A 22759-nucleotide genomic window follows, 5' to 3' on the forward strand; every position below is an offset into this window, starting at 1 on the left:
AAAGTTGTTGAAGAACTCCACATTGACCATTCTATGGTCATTCAGTTTGAAGCAAATTGGAAAGGTGAAAAAGCTCAATAAGTGGGTGCTTCATGAGCTAACTGAAAAAAAAAAAAAAAGTGTTGTTTTGAAGGTCTTCCTTATACTATGCAACAACAACAATTTCTTAATCAGATTGTGACATGTAACAAAAAGTAATGGGCTTCCCTGGTGGCTCAGAGGGTAAAACATCTGCCTGCAATGCGGGAGACCTGGGTTCGATCCCTGGGTTGGGAAGATCCCCTGGAGAAGGAAAAGGCAACCCACTCCAGTACTCTTGCCAGGAAAATCCCATGGACAGAGAAGCCTGGTAGGCTACAGTCCATAGAGTCACAAGAGTCAGACACAACTGAGCGACTTTTCACTTTCATACAGTTGGCGATGACCAGCCAGTGGTTGGTCCAAAAAGAAGCTCCAAAGCATTTCCCAAAGCCAAACTTGTACCAAAAAAAAAAGGCCGTGGTCACTGTTTGGTGGTGTGCTGCTGGTCTGATCCAATACAGCTTTCTGAATCCTGGCGAAACCGTTACATCTGACAAGTATTTTCATCAAGTTAATGAGATGTATTGAAAACTGCAATACCACAGCCAACATTTGTCAATAGAAAAGCCCAATTCTTCTCCACTACAGTGCCAGACTGCATGTCACACTACCAGCATTTCAAAAGTTGAACAGATTGGGCCATGAAGTTTTGCATCATCAACAATATTCACCTGACCTCTTGCCAAACTACCACTTCTTCAAGCATCTGGACAACTTTTTTCAGGAAAAATGCTTCCATGAGCAGCAGGAGACAGAAAATGGTTTCCAAGAGTTTGTCGAATCCTGAAGCAAGGATTTTTACGATACAGGAATAAACAAACATTTCTTGCTGGCAAAAATGTGTTGGTTGTATTAGCACCTATTTTGATTAATAAAGATGTGTTTAGAAGCCTAATTATGATTTAAAATTCACAGTTAGAAATGACAATTACATTTGCACCAACCTAATAGTCCTGGCTGTGGGTATATACCCATTTTTTTTTAAATTTTATTTTATTTTTAAACTTTACAATATTGTATTAGTTTTGCCAAATATCGAAATGAATCCGCCACAGGTATACCCATTTTTTATGTGAATTGCTTGGTTAGAGTTTTATAGAGACAATACATTTTACTCCCTTTCCTGATGTTCAAAATCTTTGTGAAAAACAGGTTCTAATGGAGATCAAAATACCAGCTCTAATAACTGTACATGAATCAGAGAATGTTGCTTTACTTCTGTAAAGAAATGAGTTCATTAATCCTTTACCTCTGGGCCACATGAAATTGTAGGCCATTGAATGCAGAGAAATAAAAGAAAAAAATTCCTCTGGAATTTCCACTGATTCTGAAATGGGAGACTCTGTGGAGAATAAGCTCGGGTATTTCTTCCATATTAGATGGAACCATTGATCAGATAAGACAGTTTTCTTCATTCCATGGTGAAGAAAGTGAAAGGGCAGTGATGAGAAGCCAGTGGTGTTTTTGTAATAAACGTCCTTTATGTTTCCAGGAGCCTAGGGGAATGGAAGTTATCCACACAGCTTGTAAATAATTTCCTATTTTGTTCTTGATGCCAGTGCTTTGGTACTGCTACTCAGTCACTTGGCCTAATCCTGAATTCTTGGTCAGAACTTGGCTTTTTTTTTTTTTTTTTTTCCAGTCATCTAATACATCCATATAATCACCTAACTTACAGAGTCCAACTCTCCCTGTGATGACTTTGATCACACTAGTCTACTTTGATTTTGTTTATTTCTTGACTATATAGATCCATAGAGTCTTCCTTTCACATTGGTTATGGTTCCTAAAGGTGGCCTTTAAGCCTCTTGACTTTGAGCTTGATTTTATAGATTTCATTTAAGTATTTTTCCTCAACCACTTCTTGAATTTTGTTCAGCCTCTCTGTATCCCAAGCCCCAGCATGATATGTAGTGTGCATTTTCTAACTCTGTATTTTGCCCAAGTCCTTATTCTGCTTTTCTCAGAATATTCTATCTCTTTATCCTACCTTTTCAGATTTTGCTATTTCTTTACATCCCAGAACAGAAGGTATCAAGGTATAAAAGCTGGATATAGACTTGGAAATATTAAGATCTAAATTTGTTTGCTACCTCCACAGACTTCAAAGATTTGTGATTTTAAACAAGTCTCATAGCTTCAGTTCAGTTCAGTCGCTCTGCTACTGCTACTGCTGCTAAGTCGCTTCAGTCGTGTCCGACTCTGTGCAACCCCATAGACGGAAGCCCACCAGGCTCCCCCGTCCCTGGGGCTCTCCAGGCAAGAACACTGGAGTGGGTTGCCATTTCCTTCTCCAATGCATGAAAGTGAAAAGTGAAAGTGAAGTCACTCAGTCCTGTCCGACTCTTAACGACCCCATGGACTACAGCCTACCAGGCTCCTCCATCCATGGGATTTTCCAGGCAAGAGTACTGGAGTGGGGTGCCATTGCCTTCTCCGGTCGCTCAGTTCAGTTCAATTCAGTTCAGTTGCTCAGTCGTATCTGACTCTTTGCGACCCCATGAATCACAGCACGCCATGCTTCCCTGTCCATCACCAACTCCAGAGTTTGCTCAAACTCACGTCCACTGAGTCGATGATGCCATTCAACCATTTCATCCTCTGTCACCCCCTTCTCCTCCTACCTTCAATCTTTCCCAGCATCAGGGTCTTTTCCAATGAGTCAGCTCTCCATATTAGGTGGGCAAAGTATTGGAGTTTCAGCTTCAACATCAGTCCTTCCAATGAACACTCAGGACTGATCTCCTTTAGGATGGATTGGTTGGATCTTCTTGCAGTCCTAGGGACTCTCAAGAGTCTTCTCCAACACCACAGTTCAAAAGCATCAATACTTCGGCGCTCAGCTTTCTTTATAGTCCAACTCTCACATCCATACATGAATACTGGAAAAACCGTAGCCTTGAATAGACAGAACTTTGTTAGCAAAGTAATGTCTCTGCTCTTTAATATGCTGTCTAGGCTGGTCATAACTTTTCTTCCAAGGAATAAGCGTCTTTTTATTTCATGGCTGCAATCACCATCTGCAGTGATTTTGGAGCCCCCAAAAATAAAGTCTGACACTGTTTCCACTTTTTCCCCATCTATTTCCCATGAAGTGATGGGACCAGATGTCATGATCTTAGTTTTCTGAATCTTGAGTTTTAAGCCAACTTTTTCACTCTCCTCTTTCACTTTCATTAAGAGGCTCTTTAGTTCTTCACTTTCTGCCATCAGGCTGGTATCATCTGCATATCTGAGGTTACTGATATTTTCCCCAGCAATCTTGATTCCAGCCTGTGCTTCATCCAGCCCAGCGTTTCTCATGATGTACTCTGCATATAAGTTAAATAAGCACAGTGACAATATACAGCCTTGACGTACTCCTTTTCCTATTTGGAACCAGTCTGTTGTTCCATGTCCAGTTCTAACTGTTGCTTCCTGACCTGCATACAGATTTCTCAAGAGGCAGGTCAGGTAGTCTGATACTCCCATCTCTTTCAGAATTTTCCACAGTTTATTGTGATCCACACAGTCAAAGGCTTTGGCATAGTCGATAAAGCAGAAATAGATGTTTTTCTGGAACTCTCTTACTTTTTCAGTGATCCAGCAAATGTTAGCAATTTCATCTCTGGTTCCTCTGCCTTTTCTAAAACCAGCTTGAACATTTGGAAGTTCATGTTTCACGGATTGTTGAAGCCTGGCTTGGAGAATCTTGAGCATTACTTTGCTAGCATGTGCTGCTGCTGCTGCTAAGTCACTTCAGTCGTGTCTGACTCTGTGCAACCCCGTAGATGGCAGGCCCCCAGACTCCCCCGTCTCTGGGATTCTCCAGGCAAGAACACTGGAGTCGGTTGCCATTTTCTTCTCCAACGCATGAAAGTGAAAAGTGAAAGTGAAGTCGCTCAGTTGTGTCTGACCCTCAGCGACCCCATGGACTGAAGCCTTCCAGGCTCCTCTGTCCATGGGATTTTTCCAGGCAAGAGTACTGGAGTGGGGTGCCATTGCCTTCTCCAGCTAGCGTGTGAGATGAGTGCACTTGTGCGGTACTTTGAGCTTTCTTTGACATTGCCTTTCTTAGGGATTGGAATGAAAATTGACATTTTCCAGTCCTGTGGCCACTGCTGAGTTTTCCCAATTTGCTGGCATATTGAGTACAGCACTTTCACAGTATATTTCACATAGCTTAAACTTCAGTAACTTTATCTAAAGAAAATTCTCACCAAAAAAGTCACAATTATTAACTATTAAATAAATTAGTATGAAAATTTCTTAACAAATTGCAGGTAAAAAGTGACTTGAATGTCCTTAGACATGTTAGAGATTTATATTTTCCCATTAATTTGTTTTTCAGATTTCTTTCTCTTCCATAAAAATAGACTTAGAAAGCCCAGTTGTTATGACTTAATAGTATATTTTACCTATGCTATTTCACTTTTGACCTATACCATTTCATTTATTCATTTAATTAACTACTCATTGGCTTAGTTATTTCTCATAGTACTTAACATTTTATACCTTCATATCTTATTTTCATACATTCTCATTTCCTCCATCATCTTGTATAAAATCTTTATAACTAATTAGTTGATGATTGGGCATTTTATGGGCTTCCCCCATGGCTCAGAGAGTAAAGAATCTGCCTGCAATGCAGGAGACCCAAGTTCAGTCCTTGGGTTGAGAAGAGCCCCTGGAGAAGGGAATGGAAATCTGAGCATTTTATGTTCATAAATGTGTTAAGCTCAGTGGATTTCACTGCATAGAAATTAATTTATGTTATTAAGTAAATATATGATGTTTACCAATAAATAAAGATGTGGGAAAGTGAATGAATTAAAGTATTTTGCCAAATTTTTAGAATAATGTAGTCAAACTACTTTTTTAATTTACTTATTGGCACTAACAGTAAAAGCATAGAGATAGTGGAAAATGTGATTACATAGTTTTCTCTATCTTTTGAGTAGAGATTGTGTTTCATACATGTATGAAAATGATTATTAGGTGAGTTTAAGCAATTTAAAAATCAGAACTGTTCATGTAATCCCTAAATAATCTGAAAATAATATCAGAAGATTCCTGAGAAGTTCAGGAGTAGGATATACACTAATCTTCTCACAAGTATGATTTCAAATCATACAAATCGTGTTGAAACATTTGAATCTTGATTAATCTATTTTGTATAAGTTATAAGATTTGTATAAGTTATAAGATTATAAGTTATTTGTATAAGTTATAAATTATAAGATTATATAAGTAAATGTGGGATTTACAGTTTTTTTTTTAAATGTCATTTCCTCACAAGGCTTAAAATAAAAAAAAGTTAGTATAAAATGGACAACTAATACTTTAATTTTTCTCTTTGTTTCATATCAACACAGGGTCATAAATGAACCACCATGGCACTTGACTATTTTGATGAATGACCACTTGATCATTTTGAAAGTTAATTTGGGAATTTTTATCTATCATAAAAGTAAAAACTATATAATGAGGAATGAGCAATTTGCATAATGGTAATGATTACTAACATCCATTGAGTCTATGATTCAGACCCTCTTCTGAGGACGTCTTAGACCTTGACTCAATCTTCACCATCCCTTGGTCTTGCTGTTCTCACTGACAGATTAACAACAACAATAATAAAAAAAAAAGTAGGATCACCTACCATGCCCTTGGGATTAAAAAAAAAAAAAAATAGCAGATATGGTTCCTGGATTTAATCACTCACAGTATAATCAAAGAAAAAAATAAATAAACTTATGATTCTGACTCAGAAGAATAAATATAATGATTCAGAATTAGTCAAGATATTCTGTCAGCAGAGAAGACCAGACAAAAGGTTTTTCCTGAACTTTCTGCTGAAGAGGCTCAAACCCAACATGTTGGAAACCTGGAAGTTGTTTTGCCACTGCTCTGAGTTCTGGTCATACTATATCACTCACACAATCTGTCCACTTGGTTTTCTACAACACTTACATCCATTTTGGATTTTATTGCTGAGCTATTTTCTTTCTTCATATACATGAAAAAAATTTTTTTTTCTCTGCTTCCATGTAATCAGCAGTGACAAGAATTTTTAATCACTTGAAGTCAGGACTTAGGAAATTTGCTCTGACTATAAATCAAAATGGATTAGTCGGGTATTAGTCTTCAAAGAATTTCATGAAAAATTCCAATTAAATTGGAGTTTAGATCCCTGCCCCCAGAAAGCCAAAGACTATAACTTTTTTTCATTGGCACATCTTAGATCTTCTCTTTAGCCTTTCCCCTGTGAGAGGGAGAGGTGAGCATAAAGGCAATAGTTTTGTCCGCCCCTGAAACACAAGTGAGCCTGGAGGTTCAGATGACTTCAGTTGCCCTTATATGATCTCCCAATTTTTTGTCAAAAGACGTAGACAATAGTAGGCTAAAATTTCAAGTTGACAGACGAGCAATTAAACATTAACATTTTTTTTTAAATTTTATGTATTTGGCTGCTCCGGGCCTTAGTTGTGGCATGCCACAGCATCTTCAATCTTCATTAGTCCCTGCAGGATCTTTTAGTCAAGGCACGTGGGATCTAGGGATCAACCACAGATTGAAACCGGGCCCCCCTGCATTGGGAGTGCTGAGTCTTAGCCACTGGACTGCAGGGAACTCCCAAGTGTTAAACTTTTTAAATGGCCTAAATAAAATGCTTTTACACCTCTGACTCATTTATTTTCACATGGTTTCCTCTAGCCTTTATCAACTTAGTAAGGATTGAGTAACTGTGAACTTCAAGTCCACAAGCAACGGCAAACTGCTTCAAAACCAGCTGAAGCTGGTACTGTGATGACTATCTTTCTCTTCTGTCCTCACCCTAGGCAAGAGGCTTTTGCCACAAGTTTGAGGAAAAAAATTAAATAGCTATGACTTTCAAAATTAATAGCTACCTAATGCCTTTAGTTTTCCAAATTATGTCAAATACTTTAAAAACAATTTTCATTTTATTTAAAAATTTTTTTGTGTTTGTAAGTGTTTTCCCTAAAGAGATTCCTGATGATTATAAAGATTTCTGGACATACATGTAGTTTTAATGAAAGCATTCCAAGATTTCTCCTAAATTACTACTATTTTTGATCTCTAAGTGAGGTTAGAATTTGATATATATAGTTCAACTCAAGCTTTAAAGGGATTTATTAATTTATTACTGTAACATGCAGAAAAGCAAAAACTACTGGGAAAATGAACTCACACATTAATTAGTTGAGTAGATCAATTTAAAACTCTTCACCCACAATGTACAGTAAAATAAATACAAAGGATTTTTTTTTCACTTTTGTGGGCAAAAGCAATAAATATGTTAAAAAATATTCTCCTGTAGTTAATAAATAATAGTTTCATGTGTTGTTCAGTTGCTTAATCGTGTCTGAGACTTTGTGACCCCATGGACTACCTCATGCTGGGCTTCCCTGTCCTCCACTATCTCCCCGAGTTTGCTCACACGTTCATGTCCATTGTGTCATTGATGCCATCCAACCATCTCATCCTCTGTCACCTCCTTCTCCTCCTGCTCTCAATCTTTCCCAGCATCAGGGTCTTTTCCAATGTTTTAAGCTAATTAGGGGAAAAAAGAATGAAATTAAGCAGTCCATTACTAGAAATATCCATGGAAAATATATTTGATTTTGAATGATCCTAAGTGTTGTGACTATATAAACCTAAATGTGCTTTTTCATGTATAAGTAAAATTGCAGTCCCTAGCTATTATTTTATTATACTTTTCTATGTGTTTTGAGCTCTCAATATCTATTTTCAGCCTATCTTCTGTAGCTGGTTTTAATTTTTTTGCCTAGACTCCCTTCCTTTTATTGAGTAGCCTGCTCTCTCACTTTTAGGGAGCTATTTCTTCTGCATATATTACTTATGATCTTGAAAACAGCTGTTATCTTCATGCACAACTCTGATCTCTCTGGAAAGAATGAATCATCTAAGTATAAGCATGCAAACCAAATGAACCTCTCAACATCCTTGGAATTTTTCACATAAAGAAAACTGCATATTTTCCTAAAGGCAAAGTTGGAAACTGGCAAACCCCAAATTTCTGACAACTATTGCTCTGGCACTTTGAAGAAAGTAGGTTTGACATTGTCATGGTCTGTATACAAAGTTCCCTTCATAATGAGGAACTTGATCTTAAACCCTCCTGAGAAAGTTATCCTGAAGTATAAATATATTGCATACATTGTGAAGGTGTGTTTCATCATGTCAAATGAGCCCTATAAAACAGTGTATAAAGATATGACCCATCAATTTGATGTTCCCTTTCCTCTAGACCTGCTCTAGAGGAAAAAGCTGATTTGATTTGTGATTTGTGAGACTTTATGAGAGCTGATTAAATCCAAGAATCATATCTTTTTTTTTTTTTGACAGGTCAACAGTTTTTTTATTCATCCTCTTCTTCCTCCTCCTCTTCAGTGATCCCTTTGGCCAGTCATGGATTCTTAGAGCTTTTCCAAGTCCTCTGGCCAATATTTCCTCAGGGAAATGAATGGCGGAAGATGCTGTTCAAAGCTGTATTTCTGCATCTTGTCCTTGAAGTTAGATAAACCATTTTTCTACCTATTCTAATATTTCCATGGAACTAATCAATTTGCATGTCAAATAGCATCTTTCCGTTGCAGAGAATAAGACTGATATCAAAGAGAGGCCAAGATGAGAGATAGAGTTCTGACCAAGTTCACACCACTCTTTAAAGTGTCTAAATATTTTTCCCCCATCTTTTCTACATTTGAGTGTACTTTCCACACTTCCCTTTCAGTGTGAAACAGTAGTATCTTCCCAGCTAACTTTTTTTTTTTTTGCTGAGATTGAGTTGTTTATCGTTAAAAATCAAGAGGCCTGATGGATAGAGAAACTGTCAATAGTACTGGTATGTTATAGGTGATAAAATGGGGATATGAAAGTAGGCACTGAGGTATCGGACATTTAGGATTGGTGAAAGCTCTTTGGACCATGCAAAAGCAATGCAATCAAACTATAATATGCTGGTCCTTGAAACCCCAGACATGTATTCACACATGCACAAAAAGCCATTTAGGTGGCTTCTCAAAAATATGTCAGCTATGTATTGGTTACTTCTTAATTAAAACGCTGCTGAAGTAAAATGTACTTGAGCCCAAGCCTGTCTGTCTGAAGAGAAATCATGGACAGCTATTCAACCTAATGAAACCCATAATCAGCTAAGAGATTACTTAGAAAAAGATACATACGTGTGTCTTCAATATTTTAACACATTTTGGAGCAGATCAGTTGATAAGATTTCTGCATCACTTTTTTTACATCTACCAAATCCACTATATATCATTTAATATGTCTAGTTTCTTTAAAGTGGAATATAGATTGAAATGTGCTATTAATCTGGGTTCAGATGGCTTTTAGATATTTATCCTTTTTGTTTCAATATTTTAGTTAATTTATATACACATAATTAAATGATTTTTTATGTGTGTGACTAGTTTTATCGATTTTTCCCAAGCATTTAATTTAGTTTTCACAGAAATAGCAAGCTTCATTCCTCTTTACACTCATATATCTAATTTGGTATACATATAGAAACTAATTATTTACAGAAGCAAATGACCTGACAAAAATAGGCTGAGGAAGCAAATGCAACAGGCTTTTAATTGCATACTTCAATGGATGGGAGCAGAGGAGCTCCATCATTCTGGAATGTGGCTCCTTGGGAGAACTCTGCAAGGTGGGGGAAGAGGTCATAAAGGTTTACCCAGAAAATAGAGTGAGGGATGTATTCTTTTGGTAAGGTTGCAATAACAAAGTACAACAAATGGAGTGGCTTAAACTGCAGAGGTTTATTATCTCACAGCTCTCGAGGCTAAAAGTCTTAAAGTGTCCGTTCCTTCTGAGTATCTGTCCCATGCCTTTCCCCTAGCAGAGGGTAATGCTGTGTCATCATTTCAGCTCTATCACATGACTTCAGTAAGAGAGGCTCTGTCTGCCTGTGGCTGGTGATAGGACTCTGAGCCTGATCAAAGCAGAGCGAGTGATCACTGGTAAGCATGTTGATAACTGTAAAAGTAAATTGCACAATCGGAGGTGAGACATTTGGGGATCAGAAGGAAAAAGAAAATTAGTGTGTACTACTTAAACATATGATATAAACTGGATCCTCCTGTCTTGTAAGAGCACAGACTGCCTGAGCAGGAGGTGGGCGTAGTGCCCAAGTCAAACCTATTACATAGAACACCCACCTTGCACCCACAGGAGGACCCAAGGCAAAAGATGCAGCAGAGCCAACCAGAGACAATCTTGGGGAAGTGTTTTGTTGTTGTCAATGGTTTGTTCTTTGTAAATTTTATTTTATTACTAGAGACAATGAAAATGTTATATTTTAATAATCTCCGTGCTAAAAGATACTACTAGTCATGTATAACACCATCCCGAAAGTCTGAGAGAATGAGCCAGACATACAAGACAGAGAGAGGAATCTCTGCTTCCAGTTCTAGATTATTTTCAGAATCGATCCCAAAGCATAACTGTTGAATTATTCCTTCACAACATTGTGCGTGGTCCAGGAAGCCTCACAATACATTTCCCTTTTTGTTTTCTCTGGTTCAGAAGTTTTCTTTTTTCTTTTTGCCCAAAAGTATTGCAACAGAGGATGAGATGGTTAGATAGCATCCCTGACTCAATGGACATGAATTTGAGCAAACTCTGGGAGATAGTGGAGGACAGAGGAGCCTGGCTGTCTATAGTCATGAAGTCACAGAGTTGGATACAATTTAGCAACTGAACAACAACAAACATCAAAACATCAAACAACAACATCAAAAATCTTGATGTTTATATACTTTTAAGGCAGTGGAATTTGCACTGTATTTCAGTGTATTTCAAATGATATTATATAGCATTATATATAAAGTTATAGATTTTGTAAAGTATCTTTATATTGTATACTTAAAATGTTCCTTTTCAGTATATATTTATGTTTATTAGAAAAGTAATGCAGCATATTTTAGCAAATCTAAACAATATATAGCATAGTATATCTTTATGTTTCACTCCTTATCCAATTCAGTGGATAGTAAAGCTTTTAGAATGAAATATAGTTCCAGGCATTTTTTGTGCTAATTGGCACGTGATTATTTCTAAACTTTCTCTATCTTTCTTAACTTTCTCTCTCTCTCTCTCTTCCTCTCTCTCTCACACACACACACATACACACAAACAACACAAAAATAAAAATTTTATCCCTTGCAAAGGATCATAGTCTGAGTATTGTTCTACACCTGGATTTTATAAATTAACGCTATTTTTTAAAATTAAAGTGAAAATGTGGAGGCTTGTTTTACTTTAGCTAGTTACTACATTTTGTGCAAATATTCAAACCTATCAACTGTGTTTATTTATGCATAGTTGTGATGTTTCCAGGTTTGATTTGGTTTGGTTTTTGCTGTTACAAACTTTAGTGGACACACTGCACATAGGTCTTCCTTAATGCTAGCACTAGCACAGGAGAAATTTACAGAAATAAAATTATTAGTCAAATGTGTAAGCATTTATAAGTTCAAACTGCCATTTGAAAAGTCAAATCAATTTACATTCCCATCAAAAGTATATACTATTCCATTACTCTTGTGAACCTCATGTGGTATTACATATTTTCCTTTAAAATCTAAAAGACAAAACTGTTATCTAATTAATGTTTCAATATATATTTCCTGATCTCGAATGAGACTTGAATAACGTTGCATTTGTATTAACTGCTTTTTTCATTTGTTTCTGCAGATTATCAGTTAAAGTGTGGCCCATTTTCTATTCAGGTCTTAGAGACCGTAAATACAGTTAACTCTTTAAGAAGTTTGTGAAGAAGAGAGAAATTCAAAAAGTAGCTAAATAGCATGTGTGATTGAAAATATTTACTCATTTGGTCGGCCATATTCTTGTTTATAGTGGACATATTTGAAGATATCCAAAGACCAAGGAATACAGATATAGTATAGATATAGTATAGACTGTAACTACAGAGGAGTTAGAAATAAAAATTGGTAGTATAAGTTTCTTCCAAAAAAGAGAGAAAGAGATTCAAGTGTGAATTGAGATTATTCTTTCTTAATCTTCTATTTCCAAAATAAAACTTCAAATGAACTATCCAGAATTTTTGTCCAGAATGTCAGTTTCTTTGAAATATGATATATGTCCTCTATATTTTAACCACTTAATATAAAATGTAATAAGCCCTCCCCCTGAGGGAGGAAATGGAAATCCACTCCAGTATTCTGGAAGATTGCCTGAAGATTCCATAGCGACTGAGCGTACATGCTCATTCTAAGTCTTCACATTACGAAGACTGATTTAGAATTACTATCATTTGATGGTGTCTCAGTTTACCAATTTTTCTTGTATTTTATGTTCTCCATCTTTGCATTTAATTTTGTGGTTAAAGCATATCTTTAGTTAGATTTTCAGAAAAGTTAGTACTTAGACAATGGACTTTCTGAGGGCCTGTGTCTCTCAATATATTTTTATTTTGAAATTACAGTTGAATTATATTACCCTGAATATATAAATTTAGATTTTAAAAAGTTAAAAAAAATTGCCATCTTTATCCATTATTTTGCCACAGAGCTAAAAAGTATGAACAAAATCTTGGTCTACATTTTCTTCTTTTGCACATGAGGAAGGAAACTGAGGTTTAAAGTGCTTAAATTAATTATACAAGGTAAAATAAATAGTAATTGGACAATTGACACTGGGACTCATATGTTCTGTATTCTTGTGTTAGTTTCCTGGGTCTTTCATAACAAAGTGCTACACTCTGGGTGGCTAAAACAAGAGATTTATTTTCTCACAACTGTGAATGCTAGAAGTCCTAGATCAGGGTGTTGCCAGGGTTTCTTCTAAGCATCTCCCCTTGTCTAGCAAATGGCTATCTTCTTGTCTTCACATAGTGTCTCCTCTGTAGATTTCTTGTGCACTAATCTCTGCTACTAAGAACAAACTCAGGTTGGATTATGTTTTACCCTAAATATCTCCCTTCAATTCAGTTACTTCTTTCAAGACCTTTGATGCAAATATAGTCACATACTCGGGGTTAGTATTTCAAAATATGAATTTGAGGGGACAAAATTCAGCTTATAACAATCCTCAATTCATACCCAATCTCTATTAAATATACAACCTTTTCCAATGTTTAAAACAGCCAATAGCCCAACTTCAGAAACTAATTATATCACTAAGCATACCAAAGTGAAGACTTCAATCTCTTGATATTTTAGAGACTGTAAGACAAGTACAACTCAAGCTCCTTGAGAAATCTTATTGAACAAGGTGTAATACCTGGTAAGTTGCCCTCTTCTGCCCCAAAGCAAGTCATATTCAGGTTTTATCATTCACATTTAGTGAACCATTTATCTGGAGACAGCTTACCTCTGACACAGAAGTTACCAACCTCAGTCTTCCCTGTCTAGTCACGCTACTTAGGAAAAGCTTAGTCTCTTTAACAAATTTATCAGAGTAAAGTTTGTCTTTAAACATACATAACTGGATAACATCCTTATATATTTGTCCTCATCTTGTGCTACTGTTTTCTACAATAAACTAGTGTTCCCTAAAGTGAAAGTGAAAAGTGAAAGTGAAGTCATTCAGTCATGTCCAACTCTTTGCAACCCCATGGACTGTAGCTGTACCAGCTTGTACTCTACCAGGCTCTTCTGTCCACGGGATTTTCCAGGCAATAGTACTGGAGTGGATTATCATTTCCTTCTCCAGGGGATCTTCCCAACCCAGGGATCGAACCTGGGTCTCCCACATTGTAGATAGACGCTTGACTGTCTGAGCCACCAGGGAAGCCCTAGTGTTCCCTAACATCTTGTTAAATATAAATTCAAAATATATATATATGTGTTGATTTTTTAGCATAGCAGATAATACACATTTACTTTGTTTCAAATGTATAGCAAGAGCAGCATGAACACAACACATCGTCTAGAGTCCTATTGGATGTTAGATGGATTCCAAAGTCTGGGAAGATTTCCATGTGTGTTTCAAGGAAGTTAGTTTCTCAGTGTTGCTGGTAAAGATTCTTTTCCCCCAAATAAATACCATTAACTACTGTCAATCTTTTACTCAATTTAAAAAATAAAATATTCACCATCACATAAGAAATTTTAGTGATGAAAGCTAATAAATTATTCTGATAGAAGAATAATTGCTAATCACATTGTATTTTCAGCTGAGGATCAACATTAACGGAAAACTACTTCAAACATAACTGTTTAATCAAACAGTAGATGTAATAGAGAATGATTTCCTGAGTTCTTTTGAGACAGTATTTTATTTTACAGATAAAAAAGCAGGTGAGTTAATGGATCTGTTCAACTTTAACAGTATAATGTATGAATGGGTTTCAACTTTCCTAACCTGTGTACTAATAGTCCTTGACATGACCTACTACTACTTTTAATTTTTTTTTGATTCATGTAAGTGAATATATATAGCTATATAGCATATAGCTATATTAAATACTATATATTATATTTTGTATATTATATATGATATTTTAATTACTGAAACATGGTGCAGTTTCTAGAATAAACTGCTCAAACCACTACTGGAAACACAGAATGCTGTTGCCATGGTGATAAATTATCAACCATATTTTGATTTTCTATTTTGCTCAAATTATTAATAATTAAATATACCAGGTGCCATTGTTGGGGTAAGTGAAGGTGCCATAATGCTATACTAGCTTGTTCCTGGAAAACAGAAGTCTAGCATCTTTAGATTCCCTAAGGGAAAATGAAGACCAATTCTCACCAAAACTCAAGCAATGTTACGGTCCCTAAACACAGGAAGTTGGTATCATATATACTCAAATAAAATTTACCTCAGTTTTGAAGATAGCCTTTGATTATCCCACATACATATACCTACTTCTTGTATATGCTTCTCAAAGAAATGTCCATTATAATTCAGCTGCCCCTTACATTACCAACATCATATCGCTACGCTTGAGACAACTCCAGTGTCCCCAGTTACTGAATTCACTAAAGCCTATTGCATTCTTATTTCTGAGCTAACTGTAGAAGTTAATCAATTCATTTGCATGTGGGATCTGTGACTCCACCCTGCGTGAAGGTTGTGAACGGTACGTATGCCTTTGTTTCTGTGTCACCTACCCCATGGACTTTTTCTAAGAAACAGTTGCTTGAGTCTTGCTGCTGCTTATAGTTCAGCTACTTCGCTTGTAGCTCACTTCCATTTGCTTGTCCTCACTCCCATTTCTGAGGATTCTAATCATATGTAGGTCCTGCCAGCACATGGATGTACAAACTCCCTTTTGCAGCAGCAAATTATTTCCCTTTGATAGGCACAGTTTTTCACCCAAATCTTCACCATAACCCACTTTTTTTTTTTTTTAAGTTAAGTGAAGCTTAACTTTGGGAGCTTAAATTGGCCAGGTTGCAATGCTAACTCTCAAGTCAATAAAATCACTATTATTTACCAAGTAAAACCATTTGTTTTTTCCTTTGGGGGTATAATCTTCAGTTAAGAAGATCTCTAGGGATTGAGAAGAGAAATATTTTTTTCTAATGGAACAATAGATTGAATAGTGAGAAATAGTGTTCACTGATTCCAAGCACGCATTGCACCCAATTTGGTAGAACCTCAGTCTGACTTTAACCATCCAGCTAGCACTCCACTTGAATCTTATTGACCCATCCCACTGTTTTGTATAGTGGGTCTGCTCTATTTAATGAGATGCAATATAAGACCAATGACTAATGCCATGGATATCAGAACTTTCCATGTTATTTTATAAGAAAGTTAGTTTCTTGTCTTGTACCAAGATTTTGTGGTAGGTTCTGAGGCTACTTTGGCTGAGGTTGATGGGAGGAAGAAAGATATTGTAAAGAATGGAGAAAACTTTAAATATTCATATATAGCAGGGAAATATTCAAAGAGAAGGAAATGTATGGATTTTGGAAAGGAATATTCAGAAATGAATCTAATGTTGATGGTTTACCAAATATATTTACATGAATATGAGAATAATGGAGACATAAAACCTATCTCAGTCAGATGGCTCGTGCTAGTTTCTTCTGCCCATCAGTCTGTTGCCAACAGCTGATTACATCCTCTTTGGTCTAACCTTAAATGTAAACATCAAGCTTTGATTAGGAGGCATGGGTGTTTGCAAATGATAAAAATATAATTATTTTGTTGAGATTAAAACTAAAAATTAGTATAAAATGAAGAAAATTTGTATTATTTAAAACAATAGATTGAATATCTGTATTTAACACATAAGGTTTCTCTTTATCTCAAGAATACAACAACACGATTAGGAGAAGCAAGGCTAGCTTTTTATCCTATCATAAATTACAGTGGTTTCCTGTGTCTTCTAATGGTTACTTTAGAAATATGCAAGGAAATTGGCAATGAGCTTTTCAAAGGAATATAGGATAAGATTACTTCCATTCAGTGGAAGGGATTTTAGTGTTACAAACTATGGCTATTTTCTGAAGACAATTTTTTTTCCTGCCAACTACTTTTAGGAGATAAGAATATTTCATAATTAATTCCCAGTTGTTTCTTGTTATGCTTCTAGTGATATATTTCTCTACTATAATGGATTGGAGATAGTGTTACAAAATAAATGTAATCTATATTTTTTATTAGTCAAAGACATTTTTATAAGCATGGAAAGTTTTGAGTTTGAAATGGAAGGTTATGTAAATTGCATTCAAATAAATAATTGTTGTTTGGAAAGTTTCAAGTCCTTAACACTGTGCTGATTTCTCTAGAAGATACACATAAAGTTTCTATTAAAGACTTGGAGTGTAATCTCAAGGTGATGGAAAAATATATTGACAATTAAGTACAAGCTATAATTCTAAGTGCATTGCAAGGACCCAAATGTGTATCATGAAGGAAGTAATACTTGAATTGCTTTGTAAAGATTAAATAGAATTCTGATAGGTAAATATGTAGAGGAAAGACTTTTCATATATATTTACATGAACAAAACTTCAGAAGCTAGGAAATTTGAGTAACTACTAGTGAAATACTTTTAATATGCTTTGTTCAGATGGTATTACTCTTGTTAAAGTTCAGTCATCTATAATCCTGGGATAGTATATGGTATCAAGGCAGTAGGATTTTGAGAAATTAAGACTATGGACTATAGATCTAATGAAATAGACAATGGAAATGGTTATAATGTTGCTTAAGGCCAATTGATATTGCAACTCTATAATCCATAAGATAAATTTAGCTAAAGTGATAGTAAAGATGAAGTTAGCAGGCAGCCACGATTTCAGTAAGCCCAGCTGTATGTGAGGGAGCCTACAAGGTATTATATGTAGAGGTGTTGGAAAGAAAGTGATTGCAAACAAAACAAGTCAAAGCAATACAAAAACATATTGAAAGTAGGACAGTGTAAATATAATTGCTTAAAAAATGTAGGTAAGGGGTGAAGAACAATGAAAAATGACTAAAGTCTTATATTTAGCTATTAGAAGATCCACAGTCCATTATCAAGAACTGTTGAACGCATGATTTGAAGTCATGTCTGGAAGAAAGCTTAATAAATAGCATATAATTATCAGTGATTTCAGCCCAGTAATCTTGAATGACTCTTGCAGTATCTATCAGCGTTAATACATAATGTGCCATTGCCCGAAGGACTTTGGTGAAAATTTGGGTGATATTTGTCTTTAATCTTAAAATTTCTAATGGTACTACAGGAATTAAAATCACTTCTTGATATGATGTGCTTTTGGGTCATTTTAGACTTTATTCTCTGTGTTTATTTTCCAAATATAAGTTATACATTTACAGCACACCCACGTACACACATGTGGTTATTTAGGAGAGAAGGAGATGGCAAAACACAATGCATATACGTAAACAAATTGCTTTGATATTACCTAATTTAAACCTGGCAACATTCCCTACCAGTTTTGATTGAACAGAAGCATAAACCCATGTTGTATTGCTGTTTTCTCTTTGGCTTAGAGGCTGAGTGCAGTGATTCTCAGTGCCAAATTTAGGAGTTCAGCTGGGTAATGTTAGAAAATGTATAGTTTTCTAGCCAGACTTTCCATAAAAGTTTATTTCATTTTCAGATTGAAAGCAGATAGGCAATGGTGTTTCTCTATTTTATGTGAAGAAAGTGTATGACTGTCAAAACTGCAGATGTATTACCCATGACATTGATTTATAAATCCCTGAGGTAGTCCAAGTGGTGGGCTTCTCAGTTTCTCATTATGCTGCTACTCCCAGCCCCCACCCTGCACCCCAGAGCAGCCCTTGTTCTTCTGAGTTAGAGGCTTTGGGGAGAGTCAAATTAGCCCATGTCATGCGAGGGCTTCCCTGGTGGCTCAGTGATGAAGAATCCGTCTGCAGTTCAGGAGACGCAGTTTACATTCCTGGGTCAGGAAGATGCCCTGGAGGAGGAAATGGCAACCCACTCCAATATTCTTGCCTAGAGAATCCCATGGATGGAGGAGGCTGGTGGGCTACAATCCACGGCGTCCCAAAGAGTTGGGTGCAATGAGCAACAGCATGCACACATGTTGTGCAAAATCTACAAGGATCACTACACATTATTTGAAACCCATTCTCTCACACATGAACAGATCAGCTGTTTCCTTCAATCCAAGTCTCATAGACATATTTAGCAAAACTATTCCAAGGTTTTAGCATATGGAGGTTTAGATCAGATTTTTTTAAATGTGTATTTTTTTGACTTTTAAGTTGGAATTAGGGAATGCTTAGTGCCAGGAAATATTCATGCCCTCAGTTTGCTGCCTGTTAGGACAACTGAGGTGGGGAGGGAACATTCTCACAAAGAACAGTGTTGATTTCCATAACACTGTCTTCCCTGAGCTTGAATGTTTTATTTTGACTCGCACTAGCTCCTACAAGTGAAGAAGGAAATGGCAAGCCTCTCCAGTATTCTTGCCTGGAGAATTCCATGGATGGAGGAGCCTGGTGGACTATGGTCCATTGGGCTGCAAAGAGTCAGACACAACTGAGCGACTAACACTTTCACTTCACTTTCAGCTCCTACAAGAAACAAACCCACAAATTTCAGTAGCTTAACAATACACCTTATTTCTCATGTATCTAAACTCTAAAATTTTATTTCTGATTTGAGGCTACTCTCTTGGAAGTGATTATTTAAAGGCCCAGTTCCTTATATTTTGGGGGGCTACTATCTTCAATATGTAGTTTCTGAAATACATTTGTTCCCTAAGGCTGCCCTAACAGATGACCACACACTGGATGGCCTTCAAACAACAGGAATTTATCCCCTCACAGTTCTGGAGGTAAGAAGTCTGAAATCAAGATGTGGCAAGGCTGTGTTTCTCTCTGAAAATTCTAAGGAAGGGTGTTTCCTTGCTTCTTCCTAGTTTTAGGTGTTTACTGGCAATCTTAGTTGTTCTTTGCCTGTAAGCACATCACTTCCATCTCTGACTCTGTTGTCACATGGTATCTTCCCTGTATATCTCTGTGTCCAAGCTCTCCTCCTCTTGTAAGGATCACAATCCTTGTATAGACACCAATTCTACTAGACTAATGAAGTACCCATGTACACTAGGACCAATCTTAACTTGAACACATATGCAAAGACCTTATTTATAAACAAGGTCATGTTAACAGGTTGAGGATGAACATTTTTTATATATAATTTTATTTATTTATTTATTTTGAGGTATGTTATCCAACTCAGTATGGAAGGTCACGGGGCTTGGATAAATTAATCCTGAAGAGTCAGACCAGCGATTAGGATTAGGACTTGACAATTTTTTGCCAAACATGCAAGCTCCATCCTTGATCAGGGAAATAAGATCCCACAAGCTATGTGGCACAGCCCAAAAATAAAAAAAAAAAAAAATACAGAAGAGGGTAAATAGCTTGGGCTAGTAGATCTTCAAGATTTCTACATGGACCAGGCCTGCAAGTATTGTGAACCTCTGCTGTTGCAGAACATAATGACATGGATGCATCCAAGTCTATGGAGACTGGAACATATATCAGATATCAGTGTATAGCATTCAGAAAAGATCATGGCATCTGGTCCCATCACTTCATGGCAAATAGATGGGGAAATGAAACAGTGGCTGACTTTATTTTTCGGCCTCCAAAATCAGTGCAGATGGTGATTGTAGCCATGAAATTAAAAGACTTCTACTCCGTGGAAGGAAAGTTATGACCAAGCTAGACAACCTATTAAAAAGTAGAGATATTACTTTGTCAACAAAGGTCCATCTAGTCAAGGCTATGGTTTTTCCACTAGTCATGTATGGATGTGAGAATTGGACTGTGAAGAAAGCTGAGCACCAAAGAGTTGATGCTTTTGAACTGTGGTGTTGGAGAAGACTCTTGAGAGTCCCTTGGACTGCAAGGAGATCCAACCAGTCTATCCTAAAGGAGATCAGTCCTGGGTGTTCATTGGAAGGACTGGTGTTGAAGGTGAAACACCAATACTTTGGCCACCTGATGCAAAGAGCTGACTCATTTGAAAAGACCCTGGTGCTGGGAAAGATTGAGGGCAGGAGGAGAAAGGGACGACAGAGGATGAGGTGGTTGGATGCCATCACCGACTCAATGGACATGAGTTTGGGTGGATTCCCGGAATTGGTGATGGACAGGGAGGCCTGGAACACTGCAGTTCATGGGGTCGCAAAGAGTTGGACACAACTGAGCGACTGAACAGAACTGATATATATAAGATGCAAATTAAATTGTTTCATTTTTTGCACGTATATTCAGTTTTTAATGCTGGGAGTATGCTTCATTTATGGACCTTTATTTGTTGTCTTTTATTAACTGTGAGAAATCTATGCCATTATCTCTTCAAACTGCCTTCCCCCCTTGTTTATATTATGCATGCTTTCTTTCTCATTTTTCTTGGACTTCAATTACTTTCATGTTAGAAATTTGATACTATCTTTATATTTTGAATGTTCTACTTTTTTAATTCATTTTTGGATCATTTCTATTGAAATGTTATTAAGTTCAGCATTTTAAAAAGCCTTTTGAAGAAGTTTTTCCCCTCTAATATCTTGTCTCCAAATTCTAGCATTTCTAGCATTTTCTGTCAAAGTCTTTATCTCTCTGCTGAAGTTCATCATCCACTTATAGTAATATACATTGTCTACCATTTCCACTAGATCCTTAACATCTCAAAGATAATTTATTTTAAACTCCCCCTAGCTCCAGCATCTGTATTTTTTTCTCAATTTGGTTATGTCATTTCCTATATTTCTTGAAAAAGGATCATTTGTTCTGCTTTTATTTATGGCTCATAAATTTTATCTGAATATCAGTCATCATGAATTTTGTTATTCATTTACTCAGTCGTGTCCAACATTTGTGACCACATGGACTGCAGCACACCAGGCCTCTCCCGGAGCTTGCTCAAACTCATATCCATTGAGTTGGTGATACCATCCAACTGTCTCATCCTCTATCATCCCCTTTTTCTCATGCCTTCCAACCTTTCCTGGCATCAAGGTCTTTTCCAGTGAGTCAGCTCTTTGCATCAGAGGGCCAAACTATTGGAGCTTTAGCCACATCATCAGTCCCTCCAATGAATATTCAGGATTGATTTCCTTTAGGATTGACTGGTTTGATGTTCTTATGTCCAAGGGACTCTCAAGACTTTTCTCCAACACCACAGTTCAAAAGCATCAATTCTTTGGCACTCAGCCTTCTTTATGGTCCAAATCTCACATCCATACATGACTACTGGACAAACCATAGCTTTGACTAGATGGACCATAAGCAAAATGATATTTCTGCTTTTTAATATGATGTCTAGGTTTGTTATTGCTTTTCTTCCAAGAAGCAAGCACCTTTTAGTATCATGGCTGCAGTCACCATCTGCAGTGATATTGGAGCCCCCCAAAATAAACTCTGTTACTGTTTCCATTGTTTTCCCACCTATTTGCCATGAAGTGATGGGACCAGAAGCCATGGTATTCATTTCTGAATGTTTAATTGTACGCTAGCTTTTTCACTCTTCCCTTTCATGTTCATCAAGAGGCTCTTTGGTTCCTCTTTGCTTTCTGTCATCTGCATAGCTGAGGTTATTGATATTTCTCCTGGAAATCTTGGTTCCAGCTTGTGTTTCATCCAGCTTGGAATTTCACCTGATATACTCTGCATATAAGTTAAATAAGCAAAGTGACAATATAAGGCTTCCTTTCCCAATTTGAAACCAATCCATTGATCTTTGTCTGGTTCTAACTGTTGCTTCTTGACATGCATACAGGTTTTTCAAGAAGTGGGTAAGGTGTTCTCGTATTCCTATCTCTTTAAGAATTTTCCAGTTTGTTGTGATCCACACAGTCAAAGGCTTTAGTGTAGTAAATGAAGCAGAAGTAGATGTTTTTTGGAATTATCTTGCTATGATCCAATGGATGCTGGCAATTTGATCTATTGTTCCTCTGCCTTTCCTAAAACCAGCTTGAACATCTGGAAGTTCTTGGTTCAGGTACAGTTGAAGTCTAGCTTGAAGGATTTTGAGCATTACTTTGCTAATATGTGAGATCAGTGCAATTGTGTGGTAGTTTGAGCATTCTTTGGGATTGCCCTTCTTTGGGATTGAGATGAAAACTGACCTTTTCCAGGCTGTGGCCACTGCTGAGTTTTCCAAATTTGCTGGCACATTGAGTGTGGCAATTTAACAGCATCATCTTTTAGG

This window comes from Bos mutus, chromosome 20 (assembly GCF_027580195.1).
Source record: "Bos mutus isolate GX-2022 chromosome 20, NWIPB_WYAK_1.1, whole genome shotgun sequence".
Taxonomy (NCBI): domain Eukaryota; kingdom Metazoa; phylum Chordata; class Mammalia; order Artiodactyla; family Bovidae; genus Bos; species Bos mutus.